The sequence below is a fragment of the Protopterus annectens genome, chromosome 2.part1 (genome assembly GCF_019279795.1).
Source record: "Protopterus annectens isolate FY-2018-M chromosome 2.part1, PAN1.0, whole genome shotgun sequence".
Taxonomy (NCBI): domain Eukaryota; kingdom Metazoa; phylum Chordata; order Ceratodontiformes; family Protopteridae; genus Protopterus; species Protopterus annectens.
In genome coordinates, this window is record NC_056729.1 from 1,525,066,893 (window position 1) to 1,525,093,427 (window position 26,535).

The 26,535-nt window shown below is 39.7% G+C and overlaps 1 protein-coding gene across 3 annotated transcripts in view; it reads left to right on the plus strand.

Annotated features, from left to right (window-relative positions):
- Window positions 1–26,535, plus strand: part of MMEL1 (membrane metalloendopeptidase like 1) — a 1,737,390-nt gene that overhangs the window by 794,991 nt on the left and 915,864 nt on the right. The gene's annotated exons all lie outside the window — the stretch shown is intronic.

Consider the following 26,535-nt stretch of genomic DNA (forward strand, 5'->3'; position numbering starts at 1 on the left):
TGTCTAAATCTTCATGTTTCTATTTGGCAACAGTTTCAGACAAGTGGGTTCTGAAAATCATTTGCCAATGCTACAGATGGCAGTGGGAGGAAATTTACACTTTCTAGGGGGTCATTCTCATCCTCCGGATTATAATCTTTTGTTTCCACTGGTTCTTCATCTCACACTGTTAAAAGGAGTGACAGAATCAGTTCCTCCTTCCCAGGTGGGGAAGGATTTTTATTCAAGGATGTTTCTAGTGCCAAAGAAAGAAAGTTCTTGGAGACCCATTCTGGATCTTTCTTTTCTAAGCCTGTTTGTGTTAGTGCCCAAATTAAAAATGATGTCACTTCACAACCTCTTACCTCTTCTTCCTCTTCCTACTTTCCTGGCAACACTAAATTTAAAAGATGCTTATCAGCACATACCTATTCATCTAGACTTCAGACATTTCTTAAGGTTTTGTGTATCTGGATCAGATTATAAATTCTCTGCCTTACCCTTTGGACTAGGGGTGGCTTGTGGTACCGGACTGCTGGGCTGCAGACCCTCAACTTTCCCATAAAAGAAAAAAAACAGATTAATTAATCTTTTAATTTTACACATTAGTAGCAGTTTGAACTGCTAATTAGTGTGAAAAGCTGAAGATGAGATGCGGAACTCCAATACAGAACTCATCCTTTTGTCACAGGACTGTTTTTCAAACAGTCCTGATTGGGAAGTCTGCAGGCATCAATGAAGATGCCCAGAAGTCATTGTGGCTGGAAGCTGATGGAACTGTTAGGGTCAGCAGGCTGTCACATAATCTACATATGTGATGTGGCTTCTGATTAGTCCTGTTACTCTTGCATTTTCTTCCCACACTTTAACTGTACTGTAATGAAGTTACGAGAGAGAGCGCAAAACGCATGATGAGAGGATATCCATCACTGGGATCTGGATCAGACTATTTTCAGATTCTGAGATCCAGAATAAACTTTAAGGTGAGTGAGAGAAGCAAATGAGAGAAGAAAAGCTATTTTTTACATTATCCCATCCCCAAAAAGGTGCATTAATTAAGTTCTTTTTTTTCTGTTCTGTTTTCTTTTTTTGTTTCCTGGCAGGGACAACCAGATACTTTCAGCATTTTTTCCTGGCAGTGTCAACTAGATACTTTCTATATTTATTTTTCTTTCCTGGCAGTGTCAACCAGATACTTTCTGTATTTAATTTTTTTCCTGGCAGGGTTAACCCAATACTTTTTAAATGGTGCAGTAGAGTATAAATGTTCTTTCTGACATCCTGAGCCTGGAGGCTGGCAGGGTAACCAGATAGTAGAAAGCCAAATCTGCAGTAAACTGGCTGTTTTGAGAGCAGTTTCTGATGTTTATCTAACAGTATCCTGGCAGGGTCAACCAGATACTAAAAGGTGGTCTGTGTGTTTTCTGCACTATTGGTGACTCTCTGTTTTTTTTTTTTTATATGTATAATTTCCTGACAGGGTTAACCAGATACAAGGGAGGCAATGTGTTTTGGGGACTGTTGATGATTTGCCTTTTTTTAAAATAATATACTGGCAGGGTCAATCAGATACTAGTGGTCTGTGTGTTTTAGGGGCAGTTGATGACTTTCTTTTTTTGTATATAATATCCTGGTAGGATTAACCAGATACTAGAGAGGCAATGTGTTTTGGGGACTGTTGATGAATTTTTTATTAATACAATACCCTGGCAGGGTCAACCAGATACTAGTAGGTCGTCTGTGTGTTTTGGGGGCTGTTGATGACTTTCTGATTTTTTTTTTTAATATAATATCCTCGCAGGAATCAAACAGATACTAGGCATGCAGCATTTTCTGGGGTCATTTGTGGATGACATGTGTCTTTTTTAACCACATTAGAATGGTTTGTCAGTGTTTGGTTTTTTGAAACAAACTCTACTTTTGCATGAGTAAAGTGTGTATGGGTGAACTGAAGTAAGATCACCTGCAAGTTCATGGCTATGTAATATGAAAATAAATACAGTAATGTAACAGTGGTCTTCTATTTTCATTATTTTAAACCTTGCAGGCTCAAAGCAGATTCTCTGGGTAGGCAGTTGGGATGGGGTCTATGCCTATGTGTGAATGGAATGACTGGAGTTCTGGCTTGCTTTGCAAGAGTAAAGTACATTTGAGTGAAGTAAGATCGACCACAAGCTCTGAAAAAAAGAATACTTACATTAATGACAATGTCTTCTTTTTTCTTTTTTTTAACCTTGGATGATTAAATCAGATAATGTGGGTGAGGTAGGGAATGGGGACTGGGGCTATGTTTGAATGAAACAACTGGCCTTGCTGTTTACTGTTGTTGTATTTCCTGCTTTGCAAAACTGTAATACTTTTCTCGCTATGCTTTCAGATGATTGTAAAATAATTAGCAAGTGTATGAATAATACTTAATGTATGTTATTCCATATCTGTTCCTGTAAATGTTGAATGTTTGTTTAAAAATGTTTGGAAAATTGTGGAGCTTTTATTCCTGGAAATATGTTTGAAAGTTTTTCTTTTTCGACTAAAGCTTGTTGTATAAACCCGGGTAAACAAAAGTAAAATAAATAAAATGAAATGTGTACTTGGCTGACACACATAAGTTATGACTAATGTTTCTGTCAACAAAATGAAATTAATGCAAGTATGCAAGCATCTACTTTAGTAAGGTAATGGGTGGTGTCAGTGAATGGAATGAGTTGACTGACATAACAGTTTACTGTTCTAATTGTGGCTTTGGAGGTTAATGTGTATTTGGGTAAAGTAAGGTGTCATATATGCCTGTGACTACTGTTTCTGTGCAACAGAGTAAATTAATGCAATCATTGTTATTTTCATTTTAATCCTGGCAGGGTCAAAGGAGATACTTTAGATCAGCAATTGATATGATGGCTGTTTGTGGATGAAATATTTGGCACTGTAGCTTTGGTGCAATGCAGATTACTTCATACAGTGCAGTGTATGTTTACTACATCATGTGCAATCATTAATAGTTTCATGTAGTCAAGACCAACCACTTTTTTGCTGTTTAGAGATGTTATAGCAGAACCTAAACAACTCTGAAATGCACTTCAGATTAGTATGGGTTGGTAGACTATTCAGCATGTGCAATAGGGTTGCCACCTTTTCAAATGCCCAAAGTGGGACATTTTGGGTACAAACGTCAGATTATGCAGGGCAAACCATGCCCACAGCAAGTACAAAGGACAGAACTTCACTTTTATGCCTAAATAAAAGGTTATTCTTGTAGCATTTTAGTTGTTTATTCTGCTTATTATAACATTTAGGTGTTTTAGATACAGAATGGCTGTTTTATGCAACTATTACATAAAATACAGGAAATATTTTTGTCCTAAAATCTCAGGACATTTGCAATTTTTTCAATTTTTTTTGCAGGACACAACTGCCCAAAGAGGGACTGTCCCTTGTAAAGTGGGACAGGTGGTAACCCTAAGTGCAATAGTGACTTAACACTTATTTTACGTAAATTGTTAAGCATGCTCAAGGTTGATCACAATGTAACATAGCTCCACCCCTTTCTAGTTGGCCCCACCCCATTCAGATGGCTCCTGTAGCCCCATTTGAATTTGAAGTCACCAGCCACCATTGCTTTGCTCCACTACACCAAGAGTGCTCACAAAGTACGTAGCTCAAATTCTAGCTCATTGCAAGCTACAGGGTATCAACATTTTTGCATATTTAGATGACTTGCTTATCTTTGCAAGTCTTTTTCAAAGTGGCAGGAATCTTTCTGTCTTGGATGAGAGATCTCTTACACAAGCTGAGATTCCAAGACCACATTCAAAAGTCTTTCTTCACTCCTTCACATAGGATTATGTTCCTGATATGTCAATTAGATACCAATTTCAATGGTTTTCCACTTAGACGTTGGTGACTGTGAGGGAATACCTCAGGATTTTGGGTCTCATGGCATCTGTTATTCTCAAGATACCCATGGTAAGACTACATATGAGAAATTTAAAGTGGCATTTGAAATCTCTTTGGTTCCAGAATCAGCACCTTTTATCTTTTCAAATCCCAGTACTGGAGTTTGTTACAAAATAAATCTTTTGGTGGAGACAACAGATCTTAAATCCAGGTCTCCCCTTCTCCATCCCTGCTCCAATGCAGCCATTTACCACACATACTTCCAACTTTGCTTGAGAAAGATTTTCAGGAGGGATAAAAGTGCAGGGAGAGTGGGGCATCAAGGACAGACTCAAGCACATAAATACAAAGGAAGTGCTTGCCCTGATTGAGGTTCTCATTCTCTAAACCATCTTTGGTGTCTAGGACCTCTTCCAGTGTTTACAGACAATACCACAGTCATGTGGTACATCAACAAGCAAGGGGGAACCAAGCTGTACCCTCTTAGCTGACTAGCCATGTTAGCTTACGATATCGCTTCACAGCACACTATCACTCTACAGGCATCCTGCATTCTGTCAGAGCAAAATTGTGTGGTAGACAAGCTGAGCCAAACCAGAGCAGACCAATGATGGATGGAAACTAGATCTGGGGTCTTCCAAGATTTAATTCCTTTGTCGGGAGTTCCTCAAGCAGACCTCTTTCCTCCACCTTGGACAATCAATTGTCAAGATTTTGTACCAGGACTCTATGCAAGAAGGCTTGGAAGACAGATGCTTTGTCTTTTCCTTTGACAGGAATGTCCCTTTATGCTTTTCCACCCTTTCCACTAATATCCAGGGGATAGATCATTGTGGTAACTGCCTTCTAGCCCAGGCAACTGTAGTTCTCCCTTCTTTTACAAATTGCCAGAAGCAATTGCCACAAGCTTCTTCACAGACTGGATCTACGCACACAAGAACAGAGGTGTTTGATACACCTTGACCCCAATCAACTTCATCTGACTGCCTGTTTGATGGGATCTTAATTCTCTTTAGGCACCTGTTTAGGGAAGACATACACCAGGTTCTAATGGAGGCAAGAAAGTGTGCTACAAGAAAATTATACATAAGTAAATGGAAAATGTTTTCTAGTTGGTTCCAACAACATAACAGGCATCCATTAAAAGCTAGATGTTTTCTGGCTCTGAAATATTTGTGTGAGTTGCTATCCCTTGGCCTTACTTATTCCACTATCAAGGTTCATTTATCGACCATTTCAGCACATCTAGCCATATATCCTCCTCTTTCAATGCAGTCTCATCTCAAAATGTTCTTGAAAGGAGTTTTGCATAACAGGCCTCCAAGAAAAATGGTGGCTCTTCCTTGGGATCTTAATTTGGTCTTAGAAAAGCTAACACTTGCTTCATTTGAACTACTAATTTGGTTGACTTGAAGTTCTTAACTTGGAAACAGTTTTACTGAGTGCTCTGACCTCTGCAAGAAGGGTATCTAAGTTGCAAGCTCCAATAATGAGTCAATCCTATCTCATTTTCCAAAGGGACAAGGTTTCTTTGAGAACTAATCCTTCTTTTTTGCCTAAAGTGGTGGTTACGCCAGACTATCCATCTTCTTGTTTTCTTTCCTGAACCTAAAATGAAGGAGAAAGGATACTCCATACCTTGGATATGCACAGACATCACAGGTACTGTCTTAACAGAACTACATCTTTCAGATCTTCATAGGTTCATAGGTTCATACTAGGCTATCTGCCCTAGGGCATTTATAAGCCTAGCCAGAATGTGTTTGGCTTTCGCCACCCATTTTAAATTTATTTTGCTATGCCCTTTTTCGAGGTTAGTATACTGTGCCTCTGTCTAACAGTGACACAGAAGTGATACCCGGGGTAAACCTACGATCTCCCATCCACTCATCAAGATTCCTCTTGAAGAGAGTCAATGAGGGACTCTGCCTAACCTGGACTGCGATTTTATTCCAGAGTGAAGGGAGCCTCTGGGTTATGAATCTGTCCCTCCAGCATGTCCTATTTATTTATTCATATCAATTGTTCATTTCTTGTGAATGTAAGAAGAAGGGACAACCTTTGTGAAAACAGACCATTTCCAAAGGGTTGTCTAAGGCTATTACCTTGTGTTATACTCACCATAACCAATCTGTTCCAGGCAGGGTCAAGGCCCATTCTACCAGGGCCTTGGTTTCATGAAGTCTAGAAATATTCTAGAAGCTGCTACTTGTGCCACTGTACATACTTTTACAAAGCACTATAAGCTTGATTCCTTCCAGATCAAGATTTGGTAAGACCTTCCTCCAGGGGCTCCCGGACTCTTCTACTTCCACCTCCCAAATGTAGTTAACTAAGGTAATCTACCCATATAGCTAAGAATACTGTAGCAGTGATCAATATGATGAAGATAACACATTTTTGTAAGTAAAACTTAGCATAACAGTAGATGTTCAAATTATCCCTACTGCAGCAGCCATTCCCTCCCTCCATCCACCCCCTTGTCTTTTTGGTGTGTGTTTTTAATGTTATGGTGTGGCCAATTATTTTTGTTGTTCCTAGTATTTTCCTTTCATGGCTCAGCCTCCCTCACTCTGCTGGAAGAAAAGCTCTGAAGGGCTTCATACCCAAACTTATTTTTAGTAAGCTCAGCTCAAGCTGTCTAACAGTTTGGGCATGTGAAAAGTGCCTTGAAGCTTTGTACAGTAAACTCTCAGTTAACCGGCACCCATGGGTGTTGGTAGATGCTGGATAACTGTAGTTTCTGGTTGCTTGAGAGTTACTATTAAAAACAGGCCTAATATTGTACCCTAAACTATTTGGTTTGACTTGTTCTCAGGTTGGGGAGAAAGGGAATGTATTCCTATTTTCCTTTGTAAAATTCTAAAAATCTAAAAACATAAGGTATGGCTGTGATCGGGGATTTGCCCTTTTCCCCACTGTAGTGTGATTTTGGAGTTGGTATATTTAGTTGGGGGTGTGGGGGACCCAGACCCCCATATTGGGGTGTGCGGTGGCAAAGCCCCCCACTATGTAGGGTTTGAATGTTTGTTAACATGTTTCTTCAGCCAAGCTCTTTTTTCTCCTGGGAAAAAAAGTCGCTGATGTGGCCATTCGGTGATTACTGGGTTCAATGTTTATGTGTCGATGAAGACGTGTTCGCTGAACACATCTTTCGACAACATAATACAGACAGGGATCGTCTGAACATCTACTATTATGGTAAGTTTACTTAGACAACTGTAGTTTCTTAACGTCACTTATACAGCAAGGCCCTGTGTAGAAATGGGATGTGTTTTTCATTGATCTCATTTTTTCTGTCAGAAATTTGCAATTTTAAAATGGCTTTCTATTATGCTGAGCCCTATGCGCATATTTTCCTGTTTTCTCTGACTTTCTGAATCGCATAATCTAACTACAGAGTCATTAATAGTTTTATTCTAAGTAAAAAGAAAGTTTTATTTTAAACTTAATTTTTAATAGTGCCTGTGTAGGACTGGATTATAAGATGCGGTTGTGTAATTCTTAAGAAAACATGGCTGTACTGCTCTCAGTACCTTCCTAAGAGTAGACATAAATATTTAAAAAAATCAATTTACTTGTGGATAAGGAGATTATATATTTTCTGTTTCTAAAGCCAGTGCATTTAGGAAACTCTGTGAATGTTTGTACTTTCATGGATGAACCAGTATAGGTTTTCACAGTATGAAGTTTGCAAAAAAATAACACATACATAAATAAATAAAAATATGCTGAAGTTACTGGGTAAGTTACAATTTATTAAGAGTAATAAAAAGTTATGATTAAAAAAATACTCACAAGCGTACAAAAGACCAGGAAATCAGTAATGACTTCTTTCCATTATTACTTTGACAGCTCTAATCTCTGATCTGATGATGTTGTTTTACTTTGCCAGCTTGCTTACAAGATATACACCACTGAATTTACAGTATCTGTACAATTCTGAATGCTAGGGAACAAAATATCTCTCACTGAGGCTTTTTCTTGGTATCTCTTGATAAGTCTAGTTTGTAGTCTGAAGATCTATTTAATGTAGAGAGAAAATATTGTTACTTTGGTTCTTGATATGACTTTTTCATCATTTGATACAGTTCTTATTGTCATCATATCTCTTTAAGAGTATAAATATTCTGAATGTCTTTTCTCAGTTTATGTCAACAGTTACCCTGACATTGTTATTTAGCATGCCAACGTTTTCTATTGTTACTTGTTTCTGTCTGTTGTTTCTGAAGTTAGAGATTTGGAGTTGAATTAGCTAAATTATTAATAATGAAACAAATGTGTTCATCACATAATAATATAATGGATAATACCCTAATAGTGTCATCTTTATTTTCCTATAATTTTTTTGTAAAGTTGCTATGAAAAGCTGTCTTGTAATTTGTTTCTGATTTTTCTTTTGAATACCTGGTTTCTGACTGCATTACCCCAAACACACCAGATTCTCTGCAGTGATGAAACTCTGCAAAGGTCTTATGTTAATTACGTTAACCTACATTGCAAAACCTATTGTTTCATTGACTGGAAGAGTTTCTTTGCAGTTATAGCAAAAGATTTCAAATAGCAATGTATTTCAAAATGGTTTAGTATTATGGCTAGAGAAAACAAGATTAGTTTAAAATAATAAATTTGTTTACTGAGAATGTATGAAATGACTTTGTATGCAAACAGTCCGTTACACTAATGCATACTTGTCTGTAATAGGCTTAATCATGTTCTTGTGTTTCTACATTATTAGACATGAATGATTTTGTGACATGTTTCATCAGAATTATTGTTACTGGCTTTCTGGTGGACCTAAACTATTTTTTGTCCTTTATCTGTAGCAGTTAGCAAAATAGATTGTCTTGCTACAAAACATGCATTGCTTTCTTCCTATTTTTAATATTTGTGTGAAGAAAGTTCATAGTTTCACAGGGTCGTAGGTTTATACTATGCTAATAACCACTAGAGCCCTTAAAAGCCTAACCATGCAACCCAACCAACCCAAATGTGACCCTCCAATTTAATTTATAGTGGATAATTTACTGGCTGCCTCTGTCAATCAGAGACATAGGAGCCATACCAGGGATGAATTTCCGATTACCCATCCACTGGTCCAAGTTGCACTTAAATAGGGATAGGGAGGAACTCTGCTTCACATGAATGGGAAGCCTGTTCTAGAGAATGAGAATTCTCTAGGAAACATATTTATCTCTTCAACACGTCCTATTTATTTTGCAAGCAAATTGTAGGTCTTTTAATCTAATAGTTCTAATGCTATATGTTTTGCAGATGTGTAAAAGATTCATCAAAAGAGGGCCCAGGGATGCCTTGTATTCCAGGCAAAAATCACATCTCAGAAGTCTATATGATACTGAGTAAAGAGACCTGGCTTTGAGATGATAGGATATTGTGTTTACTCCCTGTATACTTTTTTAAGGAACCTTTGTGGACAGTCCAGTTGCTGCATGTGCCTGGTCAGGTGCATACTAAATAGGGTATTATGGTTCATAGGTTCATAGGTTCATACTAGGCTATCTGCCCTAGGGCATTTATAAGCCTAGCCAGAATGTGTTTGGCTTTCGCCACCCATTTTAAATTTATTTTGCTATGCCCTTTTTCGAGGTTAGTATACTGTGCCTCTGTCTAACAGTGACACAGAAGTGATACCCGGGGTAAACCTACGATCTCCCATCCACTCATCAAGATTCCTCTTGAAGAGAGTCAATGAGGGACTCTGCCTAACCTGGACTGCGATTTTATTCCAGAGTGAAGGGAGCCTCTGGGTTATGAATCTGTCCCTCCAGCATGTCCTATTTATTTCAGTACTGAGGTTCAAGTCTCGAGCGTAGCTCGATGGGATTTGGATTTTCTGAGGTGCAGCATGTCCATTAATTCCGGGTTGGACATGGCTTTATACGTCAGGCACAGATCGCCTCTGAACAGGCGGTATGCCACTGAGTAGAGCTGGAGTTTCTTTAACCAGGCAGCATATGGCATCTGTTTGAGCCCTTTGATCCTCTTGGTGAGGTACTTTTGGGGTCTTTTCAGTTGCTGCAGGTGTCTGGTAAGGTACATCCCAAAAGGGGCATTGTACTCAATTATGGGCCTGATGAGGGATGAGTAAAGAGGCACGATGACCTCCCCTGATCTAGATGTGAATCCCTTCATGATTAGGTGGGCTATATAAAATGTTTTTCTAACCACTTTGGCCACGTGGTTGTCAAATGAGAGATTGCTATCAACTTGGGTCCCCAGGTCCCTAATTACTTCTTCTGTACTTAATGGATTACCACCTATGTGGTAATTTGTGGGCACTTTGTTTTTGCCAAAGGGGATGACTATACACTTTTTGGCATTTAGCTTGAGGCCATGGCTCTGGCACCAGTTGTCTGTTTTATTGAGGCCCTTTTGGAGGATGCTTGTGTCAGCTGGAGAGTCGATTATGGTGCCCAGTTTGCAGTCATCTGCGAACTTGGTCAGCCACAGTCCTTCTGTGTTGGCCTGTACCTCCGAGAAATATATACCAAACAAGAGAGGTCCCAGGACTGAGCCTTGTGGGACACCACTTGTAACTGGTTTGGAGTCTGACATGGCTCCAGCAATTCTAACCATGTGGGTTCTGTCCTTGAGCCGGTTTGCAATCCATCTAGTGACATAGGGGTTTATATTTAAGCTGGTGAGCTTATCTATAATGCCCAAGTGGGGTATTGTATCGAAGGCTTTTGCGAGGTCCAGGTAGGCTGTGTGGACCACCTTCCCCTCGTCAATGGCCTTGGTGACTGTTTCAAAGAAATCAACCAGGTTTAAGAGGCAGGATCTGCCCTTAACAAAGCCGAACTGGGTAGGATCCAGTGTCTGTAGGTCCCCAATATCTTTATTTATGAGGTCCATGATGATCCTTTCCATAGCTTTGCAGACCAAGCTAGTCAGGCTTATGGGGCGATAGTTTCCAGGATCTGTTGAGGCACCACCTTTATGGAGAGGGACCACTGTTGCTGTACGCCACTCTTTGGGCACATATCCTGTAGTAAGGCTGAGATTGAACAGTAGTTTTATGTTTGGGTTTAGCTCTTCTTGGAGTTCATGTAGGGCAACCCGGGACACCGTCTGGTCCCATTGATGCTGTGTTTTTGCTTTGGAGAGGCGGCTCTTACCTAAGCATCTGAGATGTCAGGGGCAGCACTCTGCTGGGATAGATATTTGCCCTTTTGGTGGGAGGGGAGTTTGCGCTGAACCTGTCAGCTAGGATGTTGGCAATGTCTGTGGGTTCAGTGTATTTTTGTCATTTTGGACTAATTCTGAGCATATCTGGGAATTACCACCCAGGTTCCTAACATAACTAAAGAAAGCCTTGTGATTATCCTTAGTGTCCTGTGCAATTTTTCTCTCGAAGCTGGCCTTAGACAATTTTATGAGTGCCTGTAGTTTTTTGCTAATACTGATCAGTGATGCCTTCCCTTTTTGAGATTTTGCTCTATCATTTAGTAGCTTCCTCCTTCTATTGTATAGTTTGTTTATGGCTGGGGTCCACCAGACAGGACATCTGCCTTTGGAGGATTGGGTCTTGGTTTTATTTGGGATCGCATGATCCATGCATTCCTGAAGGTGTTCATAGAATGCGTTTATAAAGGATTCTGCGGTCTGGGCTGTATTTTCCACAGGCCTGGGGGCTTTGAAGGATTCCACCTCAGTTTTGAGGAGTGTGAAATTTGCTTTAGAGAAGTTTTTCACTGTGGTTTTCTGGGCAGGGGGTGGGGTTGGGATGTGAATATCCAGTGAGATTAGTTTATGGTCTGATCTTACCAGTGAGGGATACACTTCTGGTCTGGAGCATAGAGTCCCCATGTTGGTGATGATCAGGTCCAGTATGTTTTCCCCTCTTGTGGGAGTGGTAACAAGTTGTTCCATAGCATTTGAGTTTATAAATTCTAGGAACCTTTGGGCTAGGGTGTTGGAGCTAGTGTAATGCTCTCAGTCTATGTTTGGGTAGTTGAAGTCACCCAATATAATGGTGTTTGGAGAGACCTTCATATTTTCCAGTGTTCTCAGAATGGCCGAGTGAGGTTCCTGGGTTTGGGAGGGTGGTCTGTAGCAGGCTATAAACTGGAAGGCAGTTTTACCCACTGTTAGTTGCACATGGATAATCTCTGATGCTTCGTGCTTTGCCACCAACCTGGAGGTGTGGGTATTTTTGATGAATATCGATACTCCCCCTCCTTTTGTGGTTCGGTCCAAGTATTGGGTCTGAAAAGCATGGTATGAGGTATAACCTGGTAGTGCTGGGTGCTCTCAGGAGCCCTGAACCAGGTTTCTGTTACTGCACAGATATCGATGTTCTCCATGCTAAGGAGAGTTTCGAGTGCATGCATCTTGAGGTTTAGACTTCTGGCGTTGTGTAGCATTACTCTTAGTTTCTTATCCCTTGTGATACCTATGGAGGTGGGTTTGTCTTTTGACCCTTGCCTAAAAAAGGCACTATGGGGGTAGCAAGAGCCTTTGCCAATATCCGAAAGCCCAGGGGTGACAGGTGCAAGCCGTCCCTAGCGAAGCATCGTGGCTTGTCGAGCATATCATCCCAAGCTGACAGGCATTGGATCCCCTTTGAATGACACCAGTACTTAAGCCAATTGTTGAAATTGATCATCTTGTCTTCATATTGTGGCATCATTCTTGGTGAGGGTAAGATGCTACTCAAGGTCAGGGTCATACCGGCCTGGGCTACATGCTCAGAGAGCTCCTTTATGTCTCTTTTCATGTAGTCCAGGGAGGTACGTCTCAGGTCATTCACACCAGCATGGACAATGACTGAGTCATATTTGTACTTGCCTTGGAGTGACCTGAGTGCTTGTGTTATGTGGCGGATCCTAGCGCCCGACAGGCTGCTCACCGTGACCCTCTCCTTGTTCAGCCTGGTGAGCGGGACGTCAGTGTGCCTGACGATAGAGTCACCTATTACAAGTGTATCAGGTGTGTTGTTTAGTCTTAAGGGCTGTGACTGTTCGGCACACTGGCTTTGTGAGATATGTGTTGCACGTGTTTTGTTTTGGGGTAGCGGTTGCTTGGGTGTCTGCTTTGGAGGTCTCTGCTGCTTAGGCAGATCTTTATTTAGAGCCTCCAAGTATGTTTTTGTATGATTATGTGTTTGGTTTGCTGTCGTGGTAGGTCTATGTGAGACTGGAATTGTAGTGAGTGTGGTTTCCTTCTCCTTCTGACTGGTTATGCCAGTACTGAGTTGAGAGAGCTTAGCCTCCAGTTTGGCTATATGGTTGCATCTCTCACATGTGTTGGAATTTGTTGGGAGGAGGAGAGGTTTGTCTGTGTACATGAGGCAGTTGTAACATTGCCTCAAGATTCCCAGATTCACCAGCTGGACCGGAGAGGAGATTGACAACTGACCTTTGGACATGCTAGAATAATATTGGGAATTCCTTAATAATTAAATGCTCTATGATAGGCTAGATGAGGGCTGAGTGCAGTGTTATGATGACCTCTCTGGACCAAGATGCCATGCCCTTGTTCATAAGTTGATCAATGTAGAAGGTTTTTTTAATACTTTGAACACATTTTGGTTGAAGGCTGGGGTGCTAGCTACATTAGTTCCCAGGTCCCTGACTTGGAAATCAACTTTTAAAGGTGTTTTATTGACCACAGAGTTGCTCAGGGTGGCAGACTTCTCAAAAGGTACTATAATGCATTTCTTGGTATTCAGTTTTAAGCCTTGGCTTTGCCACCAAGTGCTTGTCTGTATTAGACCTTCCTGAAGGGTGTTCTAATCTTGGGAGGATTCAATGACTCCTTCCAGTTTGCAATCATCTGTGAACTTGGATAGCCAGAGGCCTTTGATATTGGCTTTGACAGCACTGCTGTGATGGCTTACTGGTTAACTAATGTGACTATAGTGTGCAGGGTCCTGGGTTTAAGCCCTGCAAGAGGTAGATACCAAAGAAGAGTTAGCCTAGCACAGAGCCCTGGGGGATTCCATTGATGACCAGCCTCTTTCTGCAGGTGGACTCACCAATTGTAACCTCCTGGGTCCTTTCAGTTAGCCAGCTAGCTATCCAGCATGTTATAAAGGGGGTTATACCTAGTTCTATAAGTTTGCTCACAATGCCCAAGTAGTGTATTATATCAAATGCTTTAGCCAGATTTAGGAAGACAATATGTACAGTTTTCCCCCCAGCCATTGTCTTTGTGACGTTTTCAAAGAAGTCCACAGGATTCAGTAAGTATTCCCTTGTTTTGACAAAGGCAAGCTAGGATAGATGCAGTGTCTGGAGGTTTCCTATGTCTTTGTTGATAATTTCCATAATAATTCTTTTCATAGCTTTGCAAATAACACTAGTCAGACAAATAGGTCTATAGTTTCCAGGATCTGTTGAAGGTCATCCCTTATAAAGGGGGATGACTGTCACAGTCTTCCATTCATGTGGCACAAAGCCTGTTTTAAGACTATAGTTAAATAGGGGGTCCTGATATGTCATATTTAAAACTGTTTAGGAGACATCCTGAGATGTTATTGGGGCCCACTGAAGCCATGTTCTTGGCTTTAGTGAGTGCAGCCAGTATATGCTCACTAGTTATAGTTACAGGGGTTATGTTTGAGGATATTATTGGAGGAATGGTTGGGGTGAGAAGGGGGTAAAGTTGAAACTGAATTTGTCCACTAACAGGTTTGCTGTATCAGCAGACTCAGTGAATGTGGCACCATTAACCACCAGTTCTGCAAATTCCTGTGTGCTGCCCTTGACGTTTCTTTTTTTTCAAATAAAATTATTTTCATATATTATAATAACAATACAGGTCATAAGAGAGTCTAGTAACATTTGTTAACCATTGACCAAACATAAATTTATTTATTTTATTTTACATTTATTAACCGGGGGTGTCTGACTGAGCTGAAATGGCCTTTTTTCAGCAGAGGCCCGGGGAGAAAAGCTCCACAAAGAAAAATTACAGACACATTTAGTTATTTAGACATGATTAGTATACACACAAATTACAAGAGACATGTCTTTTTCCAGTGGTATGCGGCACATCAACAGTTGCAGTGGAGAGAACAAACAAAAAATATTAATTTAAAAATAAAGGTAATTAATAGATTTGTGGTGTACAGCTGAAATTAAGAACATAGGTAGAATACATACATAGTACACAGGTACAGTACATACACTGTAGATTAGCCAGTGTTTGTGAGTAAGATTGAAAACTATTATCAAGTACTCTAGATTTAGTATGTATACGTTAGCTGCTTTCACTAGCTTGGGGATCAGTCATGGCACTGCCAACTTTGCTTGAGAGGTCTTTAAAGGAGGCTTTGGATGATGTGTTTTGAATGCTAGTGGGGACAGAGTTCCATTTTTTAGCCACTAAACTACTATATAGCGCATCTCCAAAGCTATTGTAACTGTTGGTGACTTCTAGTAGTAGTTTGCTTGATGATCTAAGAGGCCTTTTGGCTGAGTGATGTTGTAGTAGGTTTTTGAGGGCAGGACACTTATTGGGGAGGTAATAGATAGAATGACAGAGGCAGAGCTGATTGTAGGTTAGGAGGTTGGGCAGTTCAAGCCAATGGTGCTGTCTCAAAGCAGTACAGTGATGAGTTCTATATGAGCAATTTGCAGCAAAGTGGGCAATTCTGTTATAGCAGGCTTCCATTTTGCTTAGTTCAGTTTTGTTGAGATTAGTCAGAATGGGAGATGCATAGAGTAGGGTGGATAGACGTTGGGAGCGAGCAATGGCTGATCTTGTGTTGTTGGTAAGAAATGGTTTGATAACAGTAGAGTGATCCCAGTTTGGCATGTACTTTTTTAATAGTTAAGTTGCGATGACTATCAAATTTTAGGTGGGAGTCTATGGTTATTCCCAATAACTTAGCCTGTGCCATGGAGCGATTGGAGTAGCATTTGTGGAGTAGATAGTGACTTGACTGTTAGTGTTTTTGTTAGAACTTGTTATAATCATAAGCTGAGTTTTCTTTGGATTGAGGATAAGTTGGGCTTTGGTAAGGTAGTTTTCAATGTCAGAGAATGCTAGATGAGTTGTTTGCAGGAAGGTGGGAATGTTTTGTGCAGCACAGATTAAGGTAATGTCATCTGCATTCTGAATGATAGATGCATGCTGTGTGGAGGTATGGAGGTTATTTGTGAAGACTGTGAATAGTAGTAGTCCTAAGAAAGAACCCTGTGGGACTCCTATAGTTATGGGCAGCTGAGGAGAGAGAGAATTTTCCCATTTCACAGCTTGGTGCCTGTCAGTTAAGTAGCTTTGGAACCAGGTAAGAGTGAAATTTGATAGATGATATTTGTTTAGTTTGTTTAGCAGAATTTGGTGTGAGACTGTGACAAATGCTTTGGACATATTCAAAAAAAGAGTTGACACCTGTAGGCCTTCATTTTTGAGAGGGTTTACTGTGTCTGTGAAGCAGAGGAGGGCTGTAGTGGTACTATGGGCAGGTCTGAAACCATGCTGAGTAGGTGACAGGATGTTGCTGTCTAGGAGATAGTTTAGCATCTGGGTATGGATGCATTTTTCTAGGATTTTGGCAAGGGGTAGAGTAAAGCAATGGGTCTGTAGTTATTAAGTTCAGTGGAGGTCCCGCCTTTATGTATGGGTGTAACATAGGATATTTTCCAGAGTTTGGGCACATAGTTTTCAACAATTGATCTGTTTATGAGAGTGGAGACTGGGATAGCAATAGCATCTGCTGTGAGTTTCAAGAAATAGCTGGGGAGTAGGTTGGCTGCTGTTGATGAGGTTTTTAGTTTGGAGAGCATGCTTTTGATTGAAGTGGTGGAACCTGTTTTGAGGGTAAAGCTTGTTTTAGTGTTATTTGTGTTGGGGGGGTGGATAGTGAGGAAGGAACTGTCCTGTGATACTAAGGATAGAATTGAGTTTGCAAAGTGGGAGTTGAATTGTGTTTCAATGGGAACTTTAGTGTCAGGGGTGGTTGGTTTGAGGGTAGCCTTTTGGATGGATTTTAGTAGCTGGTTTACATTTTCCAAAATTTTTGGGGGTTGTGTTGGTATTTCATTTGTAATGTTGTGTAGTAGGATTTTTTGTCCAGCCTAATGCATTTTTTTGCATGGTTGCGCAGTTCTTGGTACTTAGTTAGGCTTTGTGTTTCTTTGTTTTTTTGATAGTAAAGCTAGGCAGTGTCTCTGGACTTGAGGATTTGTTTGGTTTCTTTACTGAGCCAGGAGTTTGTAGAGGTTCTAACCTTGATTTTGCGCAATGGAGTGACAGTGTCTAGGTATTGTAGAAATGTTTTGTTGAAATATGCTACAGCCTATTTAAATGGGAGGGTTTTTAGTGGGTCCAGTCACAGTTACAGAGTAAAGTGTTGAGGACCTCGGGAGAGAATTTTTTTGTGTTTCTAATGGATATATAGTTAGTGGTTTTGCATATGGTTGTTCTACTACATATAAAGAATATTATGTTGTGGTCACTTAAGGTGTCTGGGAGACTGCCTGTGAGAGGGTACAATGTGGGGTTGTTAGTTAGGACCCAGTCAAGGATGGATTCCCTTTTAGATTTTTTATCACATCTAGTTGGACTTTGGACTAGCTACTGGTAGCCATGGAGATTTATTAGATTACTTGGTGGTTCTGATATACAGGTGAACCAATCTAGGTTGAAGTCCCCCAGAATAAGGGTTTCTTGTGAGTATGTGGAAGAACACCAGGGTAAGACATCTTCAAGGCTAGCAGGTGTATTACCAGGTGGAATATAGATCACAATTTTGGTGATGACCTTTTTAGGGTGAAGCTGAAGTTGTGAGATAAGTATGTCCCAATTATTGGGGGAGGGATAGGAGTTTGGTAATTGACGGACAGTTAAGTTGGACTTGTACAGCAAAGCAGTTCCATCCCCTTTACAAAGTGGTCTGTCTTGTCTAATGATATTGTAGCCGGTAGGGAGAACTTCTGAGTTAGCTATGTTTTTATTTAGTCAGGTTTCTGTTAAAGCAACTATGTCTGGGGAGTAGTGTGCTATTGTGGCCTGGAGTTCGGGTATTTTATTTGTGATACTTCTAATGTTAATATTTAGCATTAAAAGATGGTTGGGTTTGCTGCTGTTGTTGATTTTCCCAGGGATGAAGAAAGTGGGGGTGTTATGTTCTGACATTTGTGTTGGAGTAGTTTGTGTTAGACAGGATGGATTTGGGCCTGGGTTGGGTTGGATATCCCCACTTATGGTGAGCCTGGAGTTAAAATGGTTATACAGATGTTGGAGTTTGGTGAGGAGTGTGAGAAAGTATTGTGTTTTTTTGGAGTAGGAATAAGACCATAGGTGTTTAGTTCTGAATTGGTCCATTATATAGTTTTTGAACAACTGTGGGCAGATATTATTATAATGTGTGGTGTCTGTATATGAGACTGCATAATGTAGTGTTGCGCTACTAAGTTTAGGGATACTGCTAGAGTAATAACTTGTGGTGTTGTAAAGAATTATGAGAAAACACACTAGACTTAGTTGTGTGGTAGTCATGGTTATAAAGTTTAAGTTGGTTCTAGGTGGGGTGTCTGAATAGGAATAATAGGGTTGCACTATATGTGGATGGGGAAGTAGTGTGGGTGATGTAAAAATGCCTATTGGAAATGAGAGTGATTGGGAGTATTTTGTGTGGAGCAAGTTGGTGTGGTATAATGTGATATGACTTGAGGAGCTGTGACTGGTGGAGGTGATGTGAGAGTGCGCTGTGGGTGTGACTGTGATTACTATAAATCTAGAGGTAGTGGGGGCAGGAGGTAATAGGGGGCAGGGCAGGGGAGCAGAGAGAGCCCGAGCATTAGCGAGGGTGAAATGAGCGGGGCAGAGCCCACCAAGACAAGAGAAAAAAGTATTACTTTACAAATCTGAACACTTTAAACAAATTCCTGAGGTCTAATGGCTTACCAGCAAGCAGAATGTAATTGCTGAAGAGCACTTGTGTCCTGGTGGGAGACTAGAAATTTAAAGATGGCTCCATGCTCAGCAGGATTCTAATATAGACTTCGTATTGGGAGAGGGAGATAGCACAAGGGGTGTAAACCAGGTGGAATGCAAAGAAACCAGAAAGGCAATCAGTGGAAATCAATGAAGGCCACAGAGGGGGTAAGTAATATTTCAAACTACCTGTAAAGTGAAGGAGAGAAGAGACAGCAAAGTTTAAGGTTGGGAGTGTGTCTTCACATTGACTTGCTGATTAGTAACCAGTTTGTTCACAGATTAGAGTAGGGAGATACATTAGCAATGAAGGGGAATGTACAGAGATGAAAATAAACAGGTGGGCCTCCAAGTGATGCAAACTAAGGCAGAAAGCACTGAGAGGGCAGCTTGATGGTTAATTTAGTCACAGGGATGTGAATTAAATGTATACTGTCTATTGGACAGTTAGGAGTACTGTACTAGCTGGGGGGGGGCACAAGGCTACAACAGTCTGTTTTATTAGCAAGCTGAGAACTACTAAGAAATACTGCTAATGTAATAGCTTCACTCTCATAAAACATACAAGTAGAATGCCTGGGTGGACTGACCCTGCTCCTGAGGCTCAAAATGTATATCCTTGTTTAGTTTTGCAGTACTGATTCCTTCTTATACTGTATGGGTGGACTGGTTGCCGCAGACTGCAGATTTGCTTGAGTGTGCTCCTGCTCTTGAAGCTCAAAATGTATATCCTTGTTTAGTTTGCAGTACTGATTCCTTCTTATACTGTATGGGTGGAGTGGTAGCCGCAGACTGCAGATTTGCTTGAGTGCTCCTGCTCTTGAGGCTCAGAATGTATATCCTTGTTTAGTTCTGCATTACTGATTCCTTCTTATACTGTATGGGTGGAGTGGTAGCCGCAGACTGCAGATTTGCTTGAGTGTGCTCAGCAAGCAGAATGTAATTGCTGACGAGCATTTGTGCCCTGGTGGGAAACTATTTTAACTGTGGGAAACTAAAAAATTTAAAGATGGCTCCATGCTCAGCAGGATTCTAATATAGACTTAGTATTGGGGGAGGGAGATAGCACAAGGGGTGTAAACCAGGTGGAATGCAAAGAAACCAGAGAGGCAATCAGTGGAGATTTACATACTTTAAACATACATTACATAAATAATTGGCAGAGTAACATTATGCTACCCTAGAGGGTATTAGCTTTTCCATATACATTCCTTGACAGTGCTAATAGATCATTTTTTGTAACCTGTAGAAAACAGACATTTGCATACCCCCTTCTTAGGCTATCAATTGCTATTCACAACTTATATATACATATTGCAAAGCCTTACACTATTTACATACCGATGACACCTTAGTTTGCTGTTAACTCCAACCTAGAATCCTTACCAGGTGAGATAATATTTGTAAGTCTGACAAAGTGATTTACAAGGGGTCCATGTTGTCTTTAACTTAGGCCTTCTTGATGTATTTAATGTGTTTATTCTTATTGTAATGTATCAGGTAGTACTTTCCAGTAATTCTGGAAGTATGTACGTTTCTTTTGACTTTTTGTAATAAATTTGCTTGCTAGTATGTATTTCGTGGCCAGACATCTGAAGTCTTCCCATGAAATTTTAGATCTGTCTAGACAGTTTTTAGCTACATAAAATTTCAGAAGGGCACTTAGTGTTATTATGATGTGCTTGTTTATATAGGCCAGATTCCCCGGAATTATATGAAGTATTGCAGTTTCCCGTGACAGAGTGGTCTTAGTGTAACCTTTATTCTCCAGTTTAGATCATAGCAAACACCACAATTTATATACATTTTTGCAACTCCAAAATACATGGAGGGTGTCAGCTATGCTATTTGGACAAAGGGGACAGTAAGGGGAATGCGTAGGGTCAATTTTATTTAGGAGGACAGGAGTATGGTAAGCATTATTATTTATCATAATTTGAGTGTATATTAATTTTTTGAATGGGGTCAGTTTCATGGTGAGATCTATTGCTGAGAGTTTTTGTTTTGGGGTAATGCTGTTATTCATTTTGTCCCAGTATTTGGAGTATAATAGTGAATCTTGATACTTAATCTTTGTTATGAATCTGTAAGTATTGGATAACATTTTAGACCTGAGAAGAAGCATTTTTGGAAAAGTTGGGATAGGGAGATATCCTGTTCTTTAATTTTGATATTTGAGGTTATCGAGTGCCCTTGACATTTCTGACATAGCCGTAGAAGTACTTATTGTTATCTTTCACCTCAGAGGATATCTTAACCTCAAAGTTGGCTTTGCTTGGCCTAATTAGCCCTCTTAGTTGTCTATTTACTTTGATGAGAGAATGTTTTATCTTTATGGAAATTGCCCTTTTTTGCCATATTTTTTTTTCTTTTGTTGTATATCTTGTTTAATATGGGATGCCACCAGGGCAGTTTGTTTCTGGGGCTAGTTCTGGGCTTACTTCTGGTAGGCACAGTAGCCTCTATGCAACCAATTACGTGGTTGTACAGAGCTTCTAAGAGCAATTCAGCATAGGCTGGTGTGTTCTCGGGGTTTGGAAGGGCATTGAATTTAGACAAACCATCACTTAATAACAGATAATTTGCCTTGAAATAATTCCTAACTGTTACTGGTTTTAATGGGATTACAGAGTTGATTTTGATTTTGAAGGAGAGAGTTTTATGGTTGGACCTTACCGGGAAGGACAAGACATCATGGGGGGGGGGGGGGTGCAGCATTCTCCCATATTTGTGTACACGAGGTCCAGTATGTTGGAGCCTGTAATGGGCATATTCCTTATTTGGTCATAGGTGTTTGTATTTACGAAGTCCAGGAATCTCTGTGCCAATAGATTTGAGGTGATTTAGAATTCCCAGTCTAAAGAGGAGAAATTAATATCTCCCATGACTAAGGTGTTAGGTTGATTGATAAGTGTCCCCAGTAGGTCCAAGTATACACTGTCAGCTTCTTGGAACATGGGGGGTGACATATAGTTGGCTAGGATATGGTACAGGATTTTGTCTATTGTGATCTGCACACAGAGGAACTGTAGCACATCATCCTGTTTAACAATCCTAGAGGTGTCATTGTTATTTATGTATAATGAGACACCTCCACCTTTAGTCCCTGTCTGTACAGCTACTGTTCTAAAAGTGTGGAAGGCATTGAATCCTTAAACTGCTGGGGTGCTCTCTGCCACATTAAACTATGTCTTTGTAACTGCACAGATATCTGTATTCTTGAGTGTGAGGTGGGCTTGGAGGAAGTGTAGCTTTTTAGTTAAACCCCTGGCATTGATCAGTAACACTGTGAGGTTCTGTCAAGTTGATTTTGCTACATTGATAGGTTTGTCAGTTTGGAATTGCCTAAAAAGCACTATAGGAGAGGAGAAAGCCTTAGCTGGTATTCAAAACCCTAGAGGGGAAAATTGCAGACCATCCTTGGCAAAGCAGTGTGTTCTGTGAACATGTCCTTTCAAGCTGTCAAAGATTGGATTCCCTTAGAAAGACAACAGCAAAAGAGCCAGTAGTTAAAATCAATAATTTTTTGCTTACACTGTGGTATCATTCTTGGTGATGGTAGTATGGTACTCAGTGCCAAGCTCATACCAGCCTGAGACACATAGACTGAGAGCTCCATAATGTCTCTCTTCATATAGTTCAGGGAAGTACATTTCAGGTCACCAGAATCAAACTAGTACCTGTGATGTAATGTCTTGAATATATGCATGATTTGACAGATCATCGATCCAGATAAGCAACTAATAGTTATCTTCTCCTTGCTTAGCCTGATTAGAGGGGCATCAGTATATCTTAAAGTGGAGCCCCCTATGATGGGAGTCATGGGAAGTGTGTCTGCTTGCTTTAGGAGCTTAGTGTTTGGGGCTCCACTGAAAGTGACAGTATGCGGGATTTTATGTGTTGCTTTTTCTGAGTGCCTTTGGGCTTGCTGAGGTATAGTTTTGACAGTGGGGTCTAGGTGATCTTTGTTGTTTATGAAGATTGTTTTTAAATGTTTCCATATGTTAGTCTATATGTGTGTTGTGTGCTATGTGAGGTGGGTCGTGTGTGTGTGTTTTCAATAACCTGATGTGGACTTGTATGCGGCAGATTGTTAGTAAGCATCAGACAATTGCTACCTTGTCTCAAGATGCCCATATCCACCAAGCTGGCTACAGAGAAGTTAGAAAATTGCATATCCATAATGTCCAGTCCTTTGATTTGTAAACTATAAGGTGGTGATATATTGGGGTTAGAAGGCTATTAAAGGAATTTGTTTGTGCATACTAATAAGGGTGCTTAAATGGGGCACATTAAGCTACTTACTTTGATGTTTACACAATACAATCTACTAAATTTGCAGATATTGCCACACAAGGCCTAACTAGCTGCTCTAGCTTTTTGGCATATAAGGTATTTGCACTGTTTTACAGGTTACAGTTTTATGCACAATTCTATAAAAAAATTGCTTTCTAGCTATTTGCTACTGTACAGGACACTACTAACCCACCCACTGCAAAATTTATAGCAGCAGAATAAAAATAGAAAACTAACTAATGACCCCTCTGGCAAATAAAATGACTACACTATGAGTCCTTTTGTGTATTTCCCAACTCAGATAGACCAGGCAAACAACTTCTGCCACAACACAAATAAACATTCTTCTTGATCTTAAAACACAATAGAAGAGACCCACACGTGCAATCGTAACACAAACCACTTAACAACTAGATAGAAATCTCCTTCTGACTGTAATTTCAAGACAGTAACAGTGACAGAAGGACCATTCTTTTATAAAAAAATTCAGTGAAATGTACACATAAAAGCATAAAACTAAAGCAATTACCCAAAATAACTTAAATGTGATTTAGAATTTAAAGATACTTAACTTTGCCTGGATGGCACTGGACAGAAATAAAACACTTCTGAAATGCAGACTAGGACTAAAAACTTTGCTGAGCGCCAGGAAAATTAGCAGGAGACAGTATGTAGTAAAGATTGTTTACACAAGAACAGTACTGGTTTGCTGGATGGGCACCCAGTATCATTTGTCTATGGAAAACTGAGTAGAAAGAGTACAAAAATGGCTTATACAACAGTCAATAGCAATGAAAGAGGGGGGGACTTTGTAAATCAGATAATCATAATGGATGAAGGGCAGAGAAACAGCCTTGTAAAACAGCAGCACAAGGGTGGGAGGGTTGCAAAATTTTCAAGGAAGAAGTAGACTGGCTACAGAGGCTAGCAATCAAATAAAGGCAATATCGGAGCTCTTGCGGTGGTGGTGCTGCAGTAGCATTGTTGCCTCACAGTTAGACGTTGCCCATTCGATTCTCAGTTAGAGCGTCTTCTGCGTGGCAACATGCATGAATGGGCGTTCCTTCGTTGAAGGTTGTGCATTAGGCCCGGCAAGCCAGCAAATAAAACTCTACTGCCAATCATTAACAGACCAGAGTTCCGCTGTGGCGGCCCCTAACTGGGAAAAGCCGAAAGACACAAAGACATCGGAGCTCTTTCAGAAACATTACTTTAATGTGTTAGTGGCAGATGGGGCAGACACCGAGTGCACGAAGTTCATGCCACAATGTTTACAATGCAGCTTATTTCTTTATTTTTGTAGCTATTATTTAGTGGCTTCACAGTAATGCTTTTTTTCTGAAGTCCATTTGACTACTTATATATCATACCATTTAACTTTTGCTTGTGTGTCTGTTCAGGTACTCTTCAGATGATTGCAATATAACTGAGTCACTTTTCAGTGGGATACATTTCTGTCAAATAGACAAATTGTCACATAAACACAAAAGTCTGAAGTAAACTGGGGAATGCGTCCAATACCCATTTTGCAAGGAGCTTTGCTCCTATACTCCTTAAATAATATAACCTACATGGAGGTCACACAGCCTCAGGAAAAGTCATGAACTTTCATGTTAATGATTTATTCTTGAGAGACAATACATTTAATTTGTAGACAGTACACCAGATATCTTTAATGCCCTGCCATATTTTAGCACATGTTTCAGTTTAGGATTGAGTTTCTTAGACCATTCTTTCTTAGTTTAGAAGGTATAATGCTTTGTTCTCTATTTTTGATTCCATTATCAGTACAGAAAGCATTGCACTCATTCACCATCATTTTAACTTTGTTGTATTCATGTCAAGTGATTCAGAGGCTTCCTGTAATGTTCTTCTGGACATAAATTTCATACTATTTTTTTCTAGCTAAGAATAATTAGTTATCTTACGTTAAACTTGAGAGTACTTCCTGCTGATACCTGATATATTACTTAGCTTTTTCACATGCTGCGTGTCTTTAAACATAGTACCACCAGTTAAATGTACAACAGTAATAAGTGCTCAAAAAGTATACCATTTGTGTACATTTTGTACCTATTAGACTATGTTCATTATAAAGATAAAATTATAACAGTTTGTTGTTACGCTGGTATTCTGATATAGCTGTTACAATGACTTCATTTAGTCTTAAAATTTATTTCTCTCACATAACGTTTTCTGTAATTTAACCATATGTACTGGTTGTCTGTGATGGGGTGATAAAATGAAGCGGTCATTTGGCATTCAGCTTATGTTCTGTGAATGGCAGACTAAAAAAGTGTATTTCACTTTCTGATTTGGCATTCTGACCTGTTAATTGTAGGTAATCTATACACATTAATTAACTTCAGTTTGTTCCTTGTAGTTTATATAATTTCTAAGTAAAATTCACATTATCATTTGAAGCTTTTGGTTTCAGACACGAACATGTAATTCACTTCTATCCTGGAGCTGAGTGTTATTCATTGATTTTCTGTATTGCCATACAATTATGTGATGTAATGAGACACCATAAAGCATGAGACATGCCCAAGCTATTAACTGAAAGAAAGAGTCCGACAGGGCAGCAAGTGAAACTAGTCCAAGGGTGTAACACATTATTTATGCTAAAACAGTATTAATAATAATACCAGTTCAGTAACCAGGTAGGCCCACTGGATACAGAGTCCCTTTTCAGTTGCATAAAATTACACCTTTTACAATGACTTGTCCTATGAGCATATTCCCTCATTTTCTCATTCTGATATCACGTAATCAAATGGCAGGCTTCAGAATTTTCATTTTGAGTGAAAGAAGGAAGTCTTATTTTGAACTTAATTCTTAATAGTGGTTATGTAATTCTTAAGAAAATATGGATGCACTATTCCCAGTGAGTTCCTTTATTGAATACTATTTTCAATTCCTTACTAGAATAGACATAAGCATTTCACCAACTACATTTACACATGGTTAAAAAGGTACTATTTTTTTCTACTTTTGAAGCTAATACATTTAAGAAAATAAGTGAGTTTTTGTATTTTCCTGAATGTGCCAATATAATTATGGTTTCACACAATATGACATTTGTGAAAAAAAATAAAATAAAAAAGATGTTGAACTTACTCATTAAGTTGCAGGGTATTAGCTGTAATAATAATTATGACTAAAAGATATTCACAAGCAGACAAAATACCTTGAACTCAGTACTGAGTTCTTTCCATATTTGTTTTCTCTTACTGTGGAATTTTCTGCAGTTTAATAGCAACCAACCATATATACTGATTGTGCAAGACTGATAAAATTAAGTCGTAATTTGGCATATGGTTACAGTGACTGGCAGGATGACAGCAGTTACTTTGTTTCACTTTCTGTCCAGGCAGTTTGATTGGTTAACTGTAGACAATCAATGCAACATAACTTCAATTTGTTCATATAAGCATTTTCGAGTAAAATTCAACT